The sequence below is a fragment of the Poecilia formosa genome, unplaced genomic scaffold (genome assembly GCF_000485575.1).
Source record: "Poecilia formosa unplaced genomic scaffold, Poecilia_formosa-5.1.2 Scaffold64, whole genome shotgun sequence".
NCBI lineage: Eukaryota > Metazoa > Chordata > Actinopteri > Cyprinodontiformes > Poeciliidae > Poecilia > Poecilia formosa.
In genome coordinates this window covers 504,692-521,014 of record NW_006800003.1, presented here as the reverse complement: position 1 = coordinate 521,014, position 16,323 = coordinate 504,692, and the positions used below count along the sequence as shown (strand labels likewise).

General features: G+C 40.4%; 1 long non-coding RNA gene across 1 annotated transcript in view; it reads right to left on the bottom strand.

Annotated features, from left to right (window-relative positions):
• Positions 1-4,082: 4,082 nt before the first annotated feature.
• Positions 4,083-16,323, bottom strand: part of LOC103139722 (uncharacterized) — a 62,729-nt gene continuing 50,488 nt past the window's right edge. The window contains exons 3-4 of the long non-coding RNA XR_476437.2: positions 4,582-4,660; positions 4,083-4,499 (exon numbers count right to left, since the gene is read on the bottom strand). This is a non-coding gene — a long non-coding RNA (uncharacterized LOC103139722). The remainder of the gene's footprint in view (positions 4,500-4,581; positions 4,661-16,323) is intronic.

Below are 16,323 nucleotides of genomic sequence, written 5' to 3'. Positions count from 1 at the left end.
TAAGGTAAAAATGTTAAGCACCACATTCAAGCCAAGAGAGAAATATGAATACAAGGCACAACCCTCTTGGAAACTGACCACATGGGTGGATTTGAGGTTTGTAAGCAGTGTTGCTTTGAGGATGAAAAGCCCCGATCGCCTGCTGCGATGTGTGTCCAGCGAGAGAAAACAGGAGAGAGTCGTCGTTGCACGAGAGTCCGACTCTCTGATGGCATAAAAAAAAAAAAAAAAGTCTGAAGATAACACAATTGACGACAGACTCTCATCTCAGTCATCCTCCGTCTGCGAAATACACAGAGATTATCATAACCAAACCTAAAGTGGAGCCCGGACAGCTGGGCTTTGATACGTTTGATGTGCAAAAGCTGGGCGAAGCCGCTGACCTTCGCTGCTACCGCAATTACATCATAGGGCAGCTCCTGCTCTCATGAATATTAATACAGCTTCTGGAGGCATCTCCCGACACCTCTGATTGCCAGGGATCTGAGCTTCCCTCTGCATGACAAGTGCATCTGTCACATAAAGTGCATGTAATGGTTTTTCTGCTTCGGGAGAGATGCAGACCACAGGCAGGACCAGATCAAAGCTCCGCAGTTTTTATGCTGCAGGTGGATGAGAGAGATACTGTGTGTGTGAGTTGTTTTTTTTATTATTATTATTATTTATCGGGGGGAAAAGGACATGATGAGCACAAGAATGGGTTAGAATAAGAAGTCGGTTTGCTATTTAATAGCAGATAAATAAGCTTGCAACCTTCTGCGGCTCTGCTGAACCAAAGCCAAACAGAATCAATCCTCTTTTGTTTCGTATTGCAGTGCAACTAATTTTCAGTGATAGTTACTTTTACCCATTGTAAAGTGCTTCCTTTTGGACCAGAGTTGAATGAGCGTAGTGCATTGTGAAAGTATTCATGCAGCCTGAAGGTTCACACATTCACTTTAGATATTTAACCTCAGTATGTCACAGTGCACACCATGAAACGAGGCAGTGGGCAGAATAATGCTCTGGGATCTTTCCTTTTCAGCAGGGAGAGGAGAAGGATGGATGGAGCTTTCTATCCTTGCAGCGAAAGGGATGAATATTTCCGTTTTAGCAGCACAATAATGGGAAACATGCAATCAGATCTGCAATGTTTGTTCTTTGGATCAAAACATAACCATGTGTTAGTCAAAGTCCAAAACTAAATTCCACTGAAACTCTTTGGCAAGAACAGAGAAGTGATGTTCACACATGCTTTCTACCTAATCTGCATCAGTTGGACATATTTTGCAAAGAAAAATGTAGTTGTACACGTAAACAAACCCCTGAAGACGTGCTGCTCTAATTCAGAGGGGTTAAATAACAACAACACGCCACATTTTGCAATTTTCTATTTATAAAGATATATTGCTTTTGCAAAGCAATGCTGATTTTGCTGGATTGGACCAGGAATTGTCTTATCTTAACAGCTACAAGTCGCACAGTTTGACATACATGCATTCAGGAAAGTAGGATGAGGCTAAAAATAATAATAATAATTTTAAAAAACATATGCTTTTTCGATTATCATAGTTCTCAGAATTACCGTAAGATGGTTACTCTGAAAACAAAAAAAAAATGTACCAGTTAAAAACAGGAGCATGTGCAGTTACTCCATTTGCCAGCAGAGGGCCTCCTGTTACAATTTAAGACTAAAAGATAATCAGTTCTACCCTCCTAAAACTTAACTGGATACATTACTGATTGTTGCGTAATTTGTCTAAATAAACTTAACTGGATACTCGCGTAGCTGACTGAAGTCGTAAACTCATCAGATAATCAAAATGAAACGTTTCCGAAAAAGAAAATAATACCAACAAATGTGGCTGTTTTGTGTTAGAAACGTCTGCTTAACCGAATTCCTGCTGGAAAATAAATTACTTGGCAAACTGACTGGATGCATCACTGGAGAGCTCAACAGAACATTCTGCGGTCTTGGACCCGACTGAATAAGTAAATAGATCTTTATTCACACCAAGCCAAACTGCTCTCTTTCCCCAGGATGCCATAAAGGGCCTGAAGCAGCGTTAACTCCTCAGAGCTGTGAAAGAGCTCCGCTCACCAGGGAGCCAATAGAAAACTAACCATCGTGTGAATGAGCTCCACTTGCTGCTGTTTGCTGCCGCTGCACTGATGGAGTCGAGCTCCAGCAAGAAGAAAATTAATCTGTGCAAATAATGATAATAATAATAAAAAAGGAATCACTTAATTTTCCACGTGCGAAGTGGAAGAGGGCGGATGGATCTGAGCTGAAGCTGAATGACGAACTGACACACACACAGGGGGACGATGCTACGTGGTCACATTTGCAGTTTTCTCCCATATTAAATCTCCATAATGAGTAAATTAGTGGGTCTCCATCTGCGGTACTGAAAACTTAGAGTCACACATGCTGGCTATATTCGCAGGCTCCTGCTGAGTGTGTTGGTGGGGGAAAAAAAACATACACAGATTATTTCTACACACACACACACACACACACATTACAGAGGCAACCACGCAATGCACAAAACAGTGTGCTGTAGCGTGCATTTTCACTGCAGGTTTTGGTGAGAACGTGTTGGCATGGAGGAGGTTTAATGTATAGTTTGGATGCAGAAGACAGGTTTTTTTTTTTTTTTCATGCAGTTCTATTGATCTGAATACCACACGCTCCCTCAGTGGTTACATGCCTTCCTGTGTCACTGAGTTCACTGTAACATTAATCTGTGATTCAGTACAGATTCAGCAAGCATCAACTTTGTAAATAAGCATTAGCAACTTATGCAGCACCCTCCATGGTTAGTTTGAATTCATGTCAAAACCTTTCAAATAAATCCATCTATTTTTGCAGTGGTGTAATCTCTCGCCATCACATGTAGTTCAAAAACAACTTTCTAGATTTTCTGCCTTTCTTGCACAGAAAAATAAACCAATGTTGTCAGTCAGTTCCAGCTGTTTTAAGCTGTTTTTATTTTTCATTTGGCAAGTGAAATAAACCCACCTAGGGACGTTTTGTGACGTCTGAAGATCAGAATGCATCTTACCTTAGCTGAATGAAATCTTCTGTTGTTTTTCCCATTTTGAAGAGTGGCTAAAAGAAATGGGTCCTTATGTAAATACGAATCTGTTCTCAATAGATCGCCAAGTTAGATAAAGAGTTAGTAAATATATAAACCTTTATATATTTTCTTCCGCAGGGAAACCAAAATTCCTAGACGATCCAAGCATTTCAAAATGTACATTTTAAACGAATCAATAAGTGTGCAAGAGTTTGCTTATGGAGGTGAAAGGCTTTTCTGGACACTATGCAGAAAAAAGCACATCAGTTTTACTCATGCATATTTCGTTTCTGTTGGAGAGGAAATAAAAACATCCTCTCGCTTCTACACACAATTTGTAGCAAAAAAAGTAAATAAAATAAAACAGAATTGATTTATCCAAAAAAAAAAAAGTGAGCAATTGAGACACAAGGTTTTTGTGTGGTTTATCTTTCCTGTGTCTGTTGTTCTATATATTTGTTTCCCAAGTTACCAGAAAAATCCCTTGTCAGTGTCTCATTTTAATAAACCTGATTCTGATTGTGATACGGGTAAGTTAAAACATAAAAAGTCCCAGTTATTTCTTATCACAAAAAAGAAATCTACTCAAATTAATCGTTTGGTTTTTCCACGAGATAAGGCTAGTGATATTAGATATGAATTAATTTGGAGGCTTTTTTCACGTTTTTAGAACTGATGCCAACGAATGTGGAAAGGCGTTGTAACTTCTGCATGTTTCGCACCGTAGAAAACATTTCTGTTGTCTCTGTCTTGAGCATGTCAAAGACCAAAGTGCGAATCTCTCCGCTGACTCACATGGCCTAGATTCAAGTTGCTTTGTTGTGACAGCTTAAATCCAAATTCTTGTTTTTTTTTTTGTTTTTTTTTTTACGTACACGAACAGGGCTCTTTTAAATTGAATAAAAACACACGTTGTGGTTTTATTCTTCATAAGTAAACAGACTGCTGAGCACAAATGAACATGCAGGAACCTTAAAACAAAAACCCGTAATTATGATTTCAGTCATTAACGCGTCTTGATGGAGCAAAACAATCCGCATCATCATTTTAATTGCAAAACTTCTTCACACCATTTTAATGGTTTTTGCTAAGCAAATCTGAAAACACATATGCAGTCATACAAACAATCGCATAAGCACACACTTGCAGACAAACACACACATTTACATATCGTCTGCAGCCATCTGCTCTAAATGATAGGTAATTAACTGCGGCCTGTCTTTGTCTCCCTTGCTGCCGGCCTGACGTATAGGAGCTCTTCAGGAGAATATACGTGAATCAAGGACTTCGGAGGAATAAAAGGGCAGGAGGATGAGTGAGGGGGAAGGACGACAACGAGGAGCAGAACTGCACGGTGTGTGTGAATGATGCAGCATGAAACCGTCGAGGTTCTTCTCAGAGAACCATTATGATGATGGAAGAAGGGGGGCGGGAGAAGAGCTGGAGATGATGGAAAGAAGAGATGCTGGGTCACAGTCATTTAGTGTGTGTGTGTGTGTGTGTAGGGGTGTGTGGAGCTCACCTACAGTTTCCATATCAAGGTCAATCTGTGTTGAACCTAGCCGTGTAGGCTGGAGTAATGTTAGTATAATACTGTCGATCTAGGAAATAAAAAACCTTCAGTTAGAGCAACAGTGAAATAGTTCAGACTCAAATATCATCCCACATTTCCAGTCCTGACTAAAAACAAACAAAGATGGATTAAAGCAGAAATCTGGCTTTTAAATATCTAACAATAAACTCCTTCCTTACCCCCCATCCCCCTTCATCGCGTGCTCCATGATCCTGGTGAGTCCGTGCCTGTTTCAGCAGCGAGGGGCTATAATTAGCCAGGTAGATCTCGTGCTCTAACAACGAATAAGCGAGAGAAAGCCCTGCTTTTACACCCGCTGGCGCTGGAGACGGCTGTAGAGCAGCAGCAGCAGCAGCAGCAGCGCTGTAGAAGCCGTGGGATAATTAGACTGTGCATGCAGGAATGATTCTTGGTAAGAGGTGACAGAAAAGCTCGCAAGAGACGTTTGTCTCCTCTCTAGAGGTGCCTGGGCTGGATGTGGGGAAGGAGACAAAGGCAGTGGGGCTGAGGAGCAGGAGAAGGCTTAGATGCCAGAGAAACACAGATGGATAAAAATTAGTCAGTGTTATTTTTAGGATAATCTAAAAAGGCGATAGCAGAATATATAAGCCGTAGCCGGATTGAAGGGAGAGCATCTGTGAACATCAATATTTAAGATTCTTAACTGGACTGAGATCTGAACTCTGATTGGGTCATTTTAATACATGAATGTGTTTTTTTTCTACACCACTCCATGATATTGTAGCTCTGGCTGAAGGCTTAGGGTTGTTGTGCAGCAGGAAAGTGAATCTCTGACTCAGTTCCAACATCTTTTCAACCTTTAAAGTTTTTCTTTTACAATTTTTCAGGATTTTCTTTCCGCCTGTCCAGTTTCCAAGCAACCCACAGCATTCTGCTCCCACCACCTTGTTTCACCATAGGGGCAATGTGTTTAGAGTGATGTGCTTTCTGACACACACAATGTTCAGCATTTATGCCACAAAGACCAAAGACCCTTCTTCCACATGTCTGGTTGCAGCTGGACTTATGGTTTTCATTTTAGGGAATTGAGTAAAGGGGGACAATTACAAAAGCAGGCTACTTTTATTTTATTTTTTTTTTATCTAACAGAATTTTTTTTATCTAACAGAATTTGAAAACCACGTAGGGTTTTTTTCCTTATACACAACTTCATTTTGTCTGTCAAATAAAACCACGACTGTAGACATTAAAGCTGGTGATTATCTGATAAAGTGTATTTGCTACGCCACTGTATATATATTAACTATCTTTCCATCTATCTATCTACTGAAGGCAAGATAGTATACATCTGCAGTGAGAATGCCCTCCAGCTGCAATGTCCCTCCCCAGACGCCTGCTGACATGTCTGCAGCGGTCAGCAGGATACAAACACTCTAATGCACCAGTCCAGTGAGCAAACAAACAAACAAACCGTGATAATTGCTGTGATTAGGAGATAAGCGTCGGGCAGAAAACCGCTCTTTATGGCGGCAGAACCCCCCCGAGTGACCTTTTTTTGCAGAGGCAGCACAGCCACAGCAGCCATATTGTAGACGTGAGTGACTAGAAGCGTGTGCATCCGAAGGACAGGTCAGTGGAATGCGAAGAGCATCTGTGGACGATGGCTACCCAAGGCACATTCGAAACCCATTTTCACAGTGAAGTGGTATGATCAACAGAATGATTAGCAGAAGGTGATACATTCGTCTGTGGAGGGGGGGGAGGGAGGTCACAAAGTTCTGCGTGGGCGTTTTTCACCTCCTCCTGAAACCTTTTCTATAAATCACGTCTGTTCTTTGTGAAGTCTCTTGGCTTGGATTTTTAACACACCTCCTACAATCCTCTGTTTTGTATACTAATTAATTTTGCTGCTGTGAAAACATGCACTTCTTATTTTGTAGCCCATTGTTCAATAGCTCCACATACATTCTGTGGACACCGCGCGGCATCGATGTGCACAGATCGACGTTAGAAGATTTAGCATTTCATTTACATAGATTGTCAAGGTTTTTGCAGAAAAATAGGTGTAAATGTATTATTCAGTAAGAAATTTACACTATAAAAAAAAACTACTTAACATGCTCCGCCTTTTGTGAATAGAAAACTGTTTTGTTTGTAATGCAAACATGTTATTTATATGCATATTATATCAAGGATCCAAAGCACAGTTTATTTATTTTTTGGTTCTTTATGCATTTATAGAGATAAGCAAATAAAATTTCCTTCAGAATACCTTTTTACAACTTTGCCGACTCTGAAAATTGTTCACTTCACTCGGTAACAACCGCCACACCGGAGAGTGTTTTAAAATTGGCTAAACCACGCAGCACGCAGTTATGACATATTCTCTAATAAAAAAAAAATATATATATTTTTTAACTTTCCAACCCAGATGGTCAAGTAAAACTGCATGGATTCTGGTGCATTTTCTACAAAATTTTACAAAGAAATCTATCATCGTTCACAATCTTTATTTAAAATTACTGCAGAGAGAAAGAAAAAGAAAGGGTGAAATATGTAAGTGTTTCACAGCAACGGTAGAGCCAGTAAAACTGGCTCAGTCATAGACAGAAAGCTGAAATGTGTTAAAAGGAAAATCAATGCTTGGACTACAGTGTAAGCTCCTCTGGGTGAGGCAGCACAAAAAGCCACAGAAGAAGAGAAAAAGTGGCCAATTATACACACAAAAAGAAGCACATATACGTACGTGACATTATATGCAAATTATGGAGCAGTTTTTTTTTCTTCATATTCCTAACATTGGGACGACTGCAATTCTGCTGCGTCTTATTGGTTGAACAGTATCTCATGTTTGAGCTCATGTGACCTCCATCTCCACCCCTCAAGGCCCTAAACTCCACACACACACACACACACACACACACACACACACACACACACACACACACACACGCCCTGCTTCACTGCAGCTCCCCAGCTCTCAGGCTATGAAATGTACATCACACCTCCGATCTGAGGGAATCTCACCCAAATCCTTTGCTTGAATTATTGAAGAGGACCCGAGCCAGCTCGACTCTGATTATCCTCCAATCAATATTCCTCGCCTCGCCTCCTATAACATCAAATGCCTCCGACGATCGATCAAACCAATCAGGGGGAGCTGCTGCAGCTGGAAATGCAGAGTGTATTGTTCTGGGCTGTTTACACTGACACAACTTGGCGGGTATAACAGGCATGTTTATGCTGAAAAAAAAAAAAGCCAGTGATTGCTGATTGACCGACATGCTTTTGTGTGAGTTTTTGTAGTCTGCGCCGCAGATAACACCTGTTTGTGTTACAACGGCTTAATGGAGATACAAAGGGAGGCGGTTTGTTACAGTGGAAGGCAGATTTGCTCAATAATTTACAAAGAGAATTTATGAAACAGAGAAATGTAAAAGGAGTTAAATAAAAAAATAGGAAAGAAAAATAGATGTAGGAATCAGAACACTGTACTGATCCCGGAGCAAATGTGGATTGTTGCAGCTGCACAAACTAAACAGAAACAGAAAAACAGAAATAGAAAAAAAAAAAAAACAAAAAAAGTAAGGCAAAAAATAAATCTGCAACCAGTAAGTGAGAAATAAGTTGCTCCAATCAGAGTTAAGAGGAAACAACACTGTTAAATAAATGTCACTCTTCATATTTCAAGGCAAGGAAAGTTCATTTGCGACTCACAAGAGAGATCAGAGTGTTTTACGGGATTATAAGGAACAAAGGTGGGAAAAATCACAACGGTGAAATGAGTGCAAGCTGGAAAGAATTATTTATAACAGATGGAGTGCTGTGAAAAAGTATTTGCACATCATCTAACAATTTAATTACTTTAATCCATTGGAAGTCAAATCATTCGTATCAATTAATTTGGAGAGGAAGATATAAAGTCATAAGGCTTTGAGAACCACAGTGGAAGCCATTATCCATGGATGCAGAAAATATGGATCAGTGGGGAAGATTCCCAGGAGCTGAGCAAAATTACTCCGAGACGAATCAGCGATTCATTTAGGAGGTCACAGGAAACAACAACAACGAAAACAGAACAATATCTAAATTACTAGAGGCTTCGCTTTCCTCACTTTTTCTGATTTAATAACAGGAAAATGTAAAAAGACTGAGCATAAACTGTATCAGTGGAGCATATGGTTTTACAGCAGCACAACGTATAGTCCACCTGTGAATGGGAATGGCTCTCCGCTGTTGAGAAACGATTGCTTCCTGGAGACGTGGACCGTGTTGAAGTTTTAAATTTTACCCAATTGCTAATGTTTACCGTGACGTTTGCAATGTGCCGGTAATACAGGAAATTGCCTGCACTGTAAACAACCATCATGCACTGCGAAGAGAGAAGTGGCGGTCTGAACGGGGCGGCTGGTAATGTTAATGAAATATCTGGCCGACATGGACTGAAGAGCTTCATTCGCTTCCTCCGCTGCTATTGCTAAAACTACAGACAGACTACAATTCTGAAACAGCGCAGAAACTCAACATTATTGTTCACAACTTCATCTGTTCACTGATTGGCCCGGTCAAAAATCGACTTGAGACAATCCAAGTCAAGGGGAGAAACCCCATTCTGTGCTGGAAGAAGAATTGGACATTCCGCTCTGCTGTGGATACAAAAATGTTAATTTTAGACACAGCAATGAACAGATAAAACAACATTATATTACCTCACACCTATGTTCAAATGTGGCTGTTATGTTTGTGTTCAAAGGAAGATATTATTCAGTTTATGTCCATGAGTGGAAAAGATTTCCTGTGGACCCTCTTGGAGTTGTTTTATTTTTTTTTAACTAAATAATCTCCTGCGATTGACTAGCGATTTTTTTTCTGCCCTATTCTCAAATTGAACAGCGTCTTCCTCGAGTGTTTCTGCTAGAAGCTGTGTTTGTTGTGTGACAGAGACATTTGCAAGTTCAAATGCTCAAGAAACCTCCACGTTGAACACCAACCTGAGTCGATTAATTTCTCCCTCCTTTTGAAAGCACACGAGTGTACGGGAGTTGTAACGATTTTTTTTTTCAATTAAAGGTAAATCTGCACCCCTCAACCTTTTAACAATAAGCTGAATGAACACAAACACACGCCTGCAACCCTGCTATTATACGACGAGGCACACAAACACACCATCAGCTGCTCTGAGGCCTGAATAATGATTGCAGACAGACACTGCTCTGTCATTTAGAAAGAGAAAGAAAGAAAGAAAAAAGGTACCGTTGATATGTTATTATTGCTTCACTACCGTCAGCGTGCGTGCCTTTTCTCCTCAAGACATTTTACACACATTGACACACCTTCACAGTTGTCCTTTTCTGCCGATTTCATAGACCGGACCTTGCTGCGTATTGCGCGTCGTACCTTTAAGACGAGAGCGTTCGCATACAAATACCGACACTGAGTCCAGCAGACATAGATCTGCTGCTGCATCTCTCCGCTCTCAGGTGCTGTGCAGCAGGAAGGATGTATCAGCAGGGGCCAGATGATGGCACTCTTCTCTCTGCACCAGCCTGTCCCCCCCACCCCCGCCGCCGTGCGTGCATGATGCAGCTGGCCTCATTTTAATGATTTAAATCACTTGAGGTCCACCGCCACACGTTTCAGAGGCCTGACTGAATTTATCCTCGTTGATAGAGATCAGCGCCCTCAGCCCCGGACGTTGCCAGACTACAGTGTAGGGAGAGACCTATTTGACTGACATGATTGGATACAGCTCTCCGCTATGATTTTACTTTTGATCCCGCTGCTCCGGCTCTGGCCCTGGGGACTGATGAGTGGAATGGAGTGGTACCGACAGAGCAAAGATGATGCCTCACACTGCTTTTTTAAATATTTTATCTCGTTGGTCATCCTTTATACAGATGCAGGTCGAGACTCAGAGCTGTGGTGAAATGTAGACTCATGTTCCGTCATGTAAATACGAGGGAATTTTTATGCCGTAAATCCCACACATGCACATGTGGAAAACGGCCACACATCTCCAGCGTTATTACGATTTGAAGCCCAAACTAATAACTCAGAATACAGGATGTGATCACAAATAAAACAGAGGTTGCTTTGAAGCCTCGTGCTTGGATTATTTCTGCATTTAATGTGGGCAGAGGCAAACTTGCAGGGTCATAGGTGCTCCTCTTCAGCAGCGAGGCGGAGGAGGGCGAGGAGGATACAAGTGTTACCTCTATAGGTTCAGGCTCCTGCCGGATCAAACATCCCCAATCGTGCAGGGCGTCATCGGAATACCACGTTTACTACACGCACCCCACTCCTCGCTGAAAACTCCCCCACATCCCAGCGTATGTGTGACCAACCCAATGGATTTTCTCAGAGGGCCTCTCCACGTGATTGGGCATGCTCAGTAAATTCCCTGCTGTTGACCTGCAGCCTGACGGACTATTGATTTGCAGGATGACAGTGTGTGTATGTGGTGTGTATTTTGCACAGCCCCGTGGGTGGGGTGGGTGGGTACGAAGAGGTTAGCGGCACGGAGAAAGAGGGCACTGTGGAGCGGCAAGGTCATCTGAAGGACGTGGGCGAGCGCAGGCGAGTCAGAGCGGAGAGCCGCAGCTCGCCTGACGGATGGCCGCGCCACCCAGAGAGAGAGAGAGAGGGCAGAAGGGGACTCGGCTCATATAAAAAAAAAATAAAAAATCCAACACATAAATAACACGGACAGGAAGTAACCGTGCAGTTGTAGAGTTCATTATGACGAGCGAACAGAAATTTGTGTCATCTCAGATCGTTTGGGTCCAACAGATGAGGAAGCACTTTCTGATAAGGCCACAGTGAGGATGTAACAATAAGCTTGTGATGAGACGCATAGCAGCATTACATGGTATCACTGCCATCCAAATCCCCTCACTATTGATTAGATTGGAATATTTTGTGTCCTAACATTTTTTTTTTTTCATAAACTGAATCTACTCAGTAGTCGACATTTCAGGTCAATTCGGCGTTCAACCTCGAGTTTTTACCTACACAAGATATTTTGTCAAAACATTTTTGAAGCTTCTGAATGCCGACATGTTTTCTGACAATCATACAGGAATCAGAAGTTCACACTGATGATGGCGTTCCAAGTTGCACGTCTCCTTTAAAAAGAAAACTGTGCCGTATCTTTGTCTGGATGGTATCACAGCATGTGCTAATTACATGTTTTGACAGCGAACAGACCTTTTTACCACAGGTATTTATAATGATCTCTGTATTGGCTTTATGTGTTTGTTTTGATTTTGACTCATTTTTATAGATCATGAAAAAAAAATGCATGAATAAAGATGACAGTATGGTTCTACAGGTTACAAGACATCTCCCATGGCAATTAGGGGGCGCCTAAACGCTTGCTCCCCACATGACTATGATTTAATAGACCATCCAGTGGGCAAAGAGAAGAGTGGTGCAGTTAGAGAAAAAAAAACCCAACAAGGGTTAAATCTAGTGATTTCTCTCTTGTTAATGGAATAATTTAAGATTATTTAATGGAATAATTTAAGATTATTTAATGGAATAATTTAAGACTTGTTAGACTTCAGACTTCTGCCCAGGTCCCCCTTGAAAATGAGATCTGGATCTCAATGGGGTTTACCTGGTTAAATAAAGGACTAAAAAAAAGACTTGCTAAAACATTTTTTTTTTGCTCTTCTCGCCGGTTTATCACCTCATAGTTAGGTCTCAAAGTACTTAGAAATTGTATCCGTCTGAAATACTATAAATCATTGCACAAATATAAATCACTGCATTCAATGTTTTGACAGTGCATTAGGTTTATTGTTTTTTTTAGCAAATAGCAACTTTTGCTGCAATCTGCGGAGACATTTTGTCCTGTAGAGAAGCTACAAATCCCTGACGCGGCTTTTTTTTGAGCCGTGTCAGGCTGTGCTCTCGACATCACTTTTAGATGCCAAAAGCTCAGACAGAATTAATTAAATGTTCATTTTAAAATAGCAAAGTGTTCTTGTCAATTTCTTTTTTTCTTTTTTTTTGTATCTTTAATGAAAAATATTGTTACTGTGTAATATAGCCTAAATGTCAAACAGCTAAGTAGAGATTCAAGGTTGTAGAGAAGTAACTTTAAAAAAAGTTGCAATCTCTGAAGGCTTTTGTGTTTTTGGGAAATTCTACCAACTTTATTCATTAATATTCTGGAGGAGCATTTTCATACTTTTTACGTAAACTTAACCTCAAAATACTTTTGCCAAAATATATGAATAAATCAGCCTGGTGATCCAACAGGCTTTTCCAATGTTCCTCAGCTATGCAAGTTTTTATTATTATTATTATTTTGCCTCCCTTCTATATTGTTTCCAGCCTTGTTTTTCACATTATCATCTGTCATGGGAAATTTGACCTACGTTGTGTAATTAAGCGATCGATAGCTCTGCAATAGTGAAGGATGTGTCGGGGCCAGAAGGCCAGCCACCATGACCGATTGAGACCTGCCGCCTTCGATGTGTGGATGGAAGTCGTGTCCTCTGTGGGCTCAGAGGCAGAAAAATGAGTTGAAACCCAACAGAAAGTCCTGAAAGTGGAGGAAACGCCTGGGAACAACAAGGTCCGTCTGCTGAAAGTTATGAAACTCTGGCAATTATAACACTCCGTGTGAGATATATTTTCAATTTAACCACTTCAATGACTTACTGCTTTTTCATTAAAAAGGTTATTAATCGGAAACTCTGTTCACTCAATCAGTTTTTTTTTTTTTTTTTACTTCTTTCAGAGGATATACAAGTGAAAGCTCGGTGCCTTCATGGTCAGGGTTATATGAGCAACAAAACATAAAAAAAAGACTAATTTTTAAAACTGACCACAAAATGGCTCTGATTTTAATTTTTTCGCGCTAAATATTTACAAACTTTTAATTCCTCAGATTAATCAAGTTGTTTGTAACTTATTTGCGCCTTTGAAGAGAGAGAGAGAAAAAATATTTGCATTTTCTGGGGTTCAGCTGCATTAAATACAAACATACTTTGAAAAGCCGGCTGACCATGTGGTTCCTAAAATGCCAGCAGTCATTTTTTTATCGCATATCACAGCAATTAAAACTGCCAAGGAGTTAAAACAATACAAATCAAACCTTTAGTTGAGGTTTCTATCGTAACTCGTATAATTATGGTAATTAGACTATTGTGAGAAATCCATTAAGTCCACATGAAGTAAATATCTGAAGTGACCTCAACGCTTCCTGGCTCGAATGTGTAGAGACAACCTTGTTCTTGACATTAAAAGCAAATTGGTAACTTCAAACCGCTTCAGGCGTAATGACATTTATTAAAATATACAACTGAAAGTCTCTCTTTTTTTTTTCTGACGACTTGAAGAATTAGGAAACTAACAGTAGGGAAGGTTATTATAAATATCACAATTTGCATCTCCATATCAATGTGTCTTAAACCATTTTGAAATAAAAGTGAATTTGATAAGAAAAAAAAAATCATAAAAGTAATACCGACAGGCGTCATAATCAAATTTTAGTACACCTGGAAACTAATGAGTGCTTCACTTGTTTCACATTTTTATGTTACACCCTTTTTCCAAATTGTATAATATTACAAATACCCCCATCATGACAATGTGGGAAAAAAGTTTTTAAGGGTCTTACAAATGTATTAAAAATAGAGAACCAAGAAATCGCATCAATATAATTAATCACAGCCTTTGCCACGACGTTTAAAATTAAATATGAAAAATAATACTTGCCTCAAGACAGAAAATGCTTTTATCTTCTTTACATGACACCTCAATCTTAGTCAGATTGAATGGAGAACATTCTGAACGTTCATTTTCATGTCACAGATTCTCAGTTTGGTTTAGGCCTGAACTTTGACTGGGACACTTTAATATGCAACTATGTGATGATGTAAATCATTCAACTTTACTTCTGGATGCACGTTTCCTCCGTCTCAGTCTAAATTCCTCTGCAGGCTCTGAGATGCTGTGTAGATCAGACTGTAAGTAGTCCGGCGTAAGAACAGCGATTCACAGCTGAATGAAATTCAATCAGCTTCCAATAAAATAAGAAATAAACTACATACCAGAGAAACATTTGAGGATAAACTATTCACCTTTATCTGCTCAGAATCTTGTTCTTTCAGTCACAATTCAAATGCCAAGAACTTGTATGAGAGCTGGAACACTTAGAGAGGTTTGCTTTTTGGTTCTGCTCGTTCTTCTCCACATCGGACCGGATCGTCGCCCTTGTTACTGCAGACGAGGCCCCACTCTGTCTGTTCATATCCCTTTCTGTCCTACCACCACCTGTTACCGAGACACCAAGACTCCTCCAACCTAGAGGGAGCCGACTCTCATTCAGGTCGCTTCACTCTTGGCTGCGAATTGCTCCAGTCCATGCAGAGGGTCATCACCTACAGACACGAACAGAATCATGTCATCTGTAAAGAACAAAAATGAGACCCGAATGTTTTTAAGCAACAGACGCTGCTCTCTGTCCCTAATTTACACCTTCCTTTAAACGGTTTTCCTTTAATATTTTAGGGTGTTTACTGCATTGGTCAGCTGTACCGTTTATGTGCCTTATAAATAATGTTGCTTTGATTTTGATTTGATGTAAACCATGTTATGCTATTTAAATAAAGTGTGCTGACTTCATCAAAAACCTTGATCAGAGTGTCCTTAATAAATCATGCACACTGATGGAAAATTAAAAAAATTGAAAGTTAATGCATCTAATTGAGTACTTTAACCTCAGCTTTACCTGTTACATTTTATATTCTCATTTTGTTTTATTGGGATGTCAACCCAACCTTAATCCAAACACCTTTCACTCTCCTGCTTCACCTCAAATCCATGTGAAGCTTTAATGTTAGATGAGGTTAAAGATTTATGCCACATCTCTAGAAACCAAGCTCTCAGATAAAACATCAGAGGTCAACAGTAAAGTGTCAAGGCGAGGCGCCGCCTGTCACACTAGGCCAGTAGATGGTGACCCAGAGGGTTAGATACCATCACCGGCAGGTCGCCGGGTTCTTAGCTGCATGACACCAGAGGTCTTTGCATGCTGATGTGCAAAATGACTCCACACGAGACACGAACTCCAGCTCCTGTGAGACAGGAAAACACGGCCAATGTGCAAAGATTAACTTCTAAACTTCACAAGCTGTCCAACTGACTTTCCGAAGTCCGAAGTTTGGCGGTGATGTATGGCTGACCAGACGGGATGTTCCAGCCATCGTTTTCTAATTCTTTACCGTGGATTCTTCACATTCACTGCTTATAATATCGATCCTCCTTCATCATACATCTTCCGCGTAAATTGTCCGCACCGTCTTTTAAATTGATCGAGCCGCATGATAAAATAAATGTAAGCAGAGCAACAGTGAGGTCATTGATCTGTGTAGTGATAGATGAAAGGCATTTATCAGCTTGGAGTACCCGTGATAATTAATTGATATTGATTAAAACCGAGCTGTAAAGCGAAATGACAGTCCAACGCTCACCGTGCTCCTGCCTTTGCCACCTCCTCCAATTTTTAATTCTTCCCTTTCGGGTTTTCACAAGAAAATCCATAAATGCAGATATCTTGTATAATTGAGGGCGATAATTACAACGCGCTCCCTGTGTATTATTCATATTTAAATGGACAAGTTTGTGCTGAAAATATTTCATGACCCCTCAGCACATCTGATTGCACGTCGAGAGTCGGAACTGGCAGCTGCTGATTTAAATTGCACATGTGAAGAG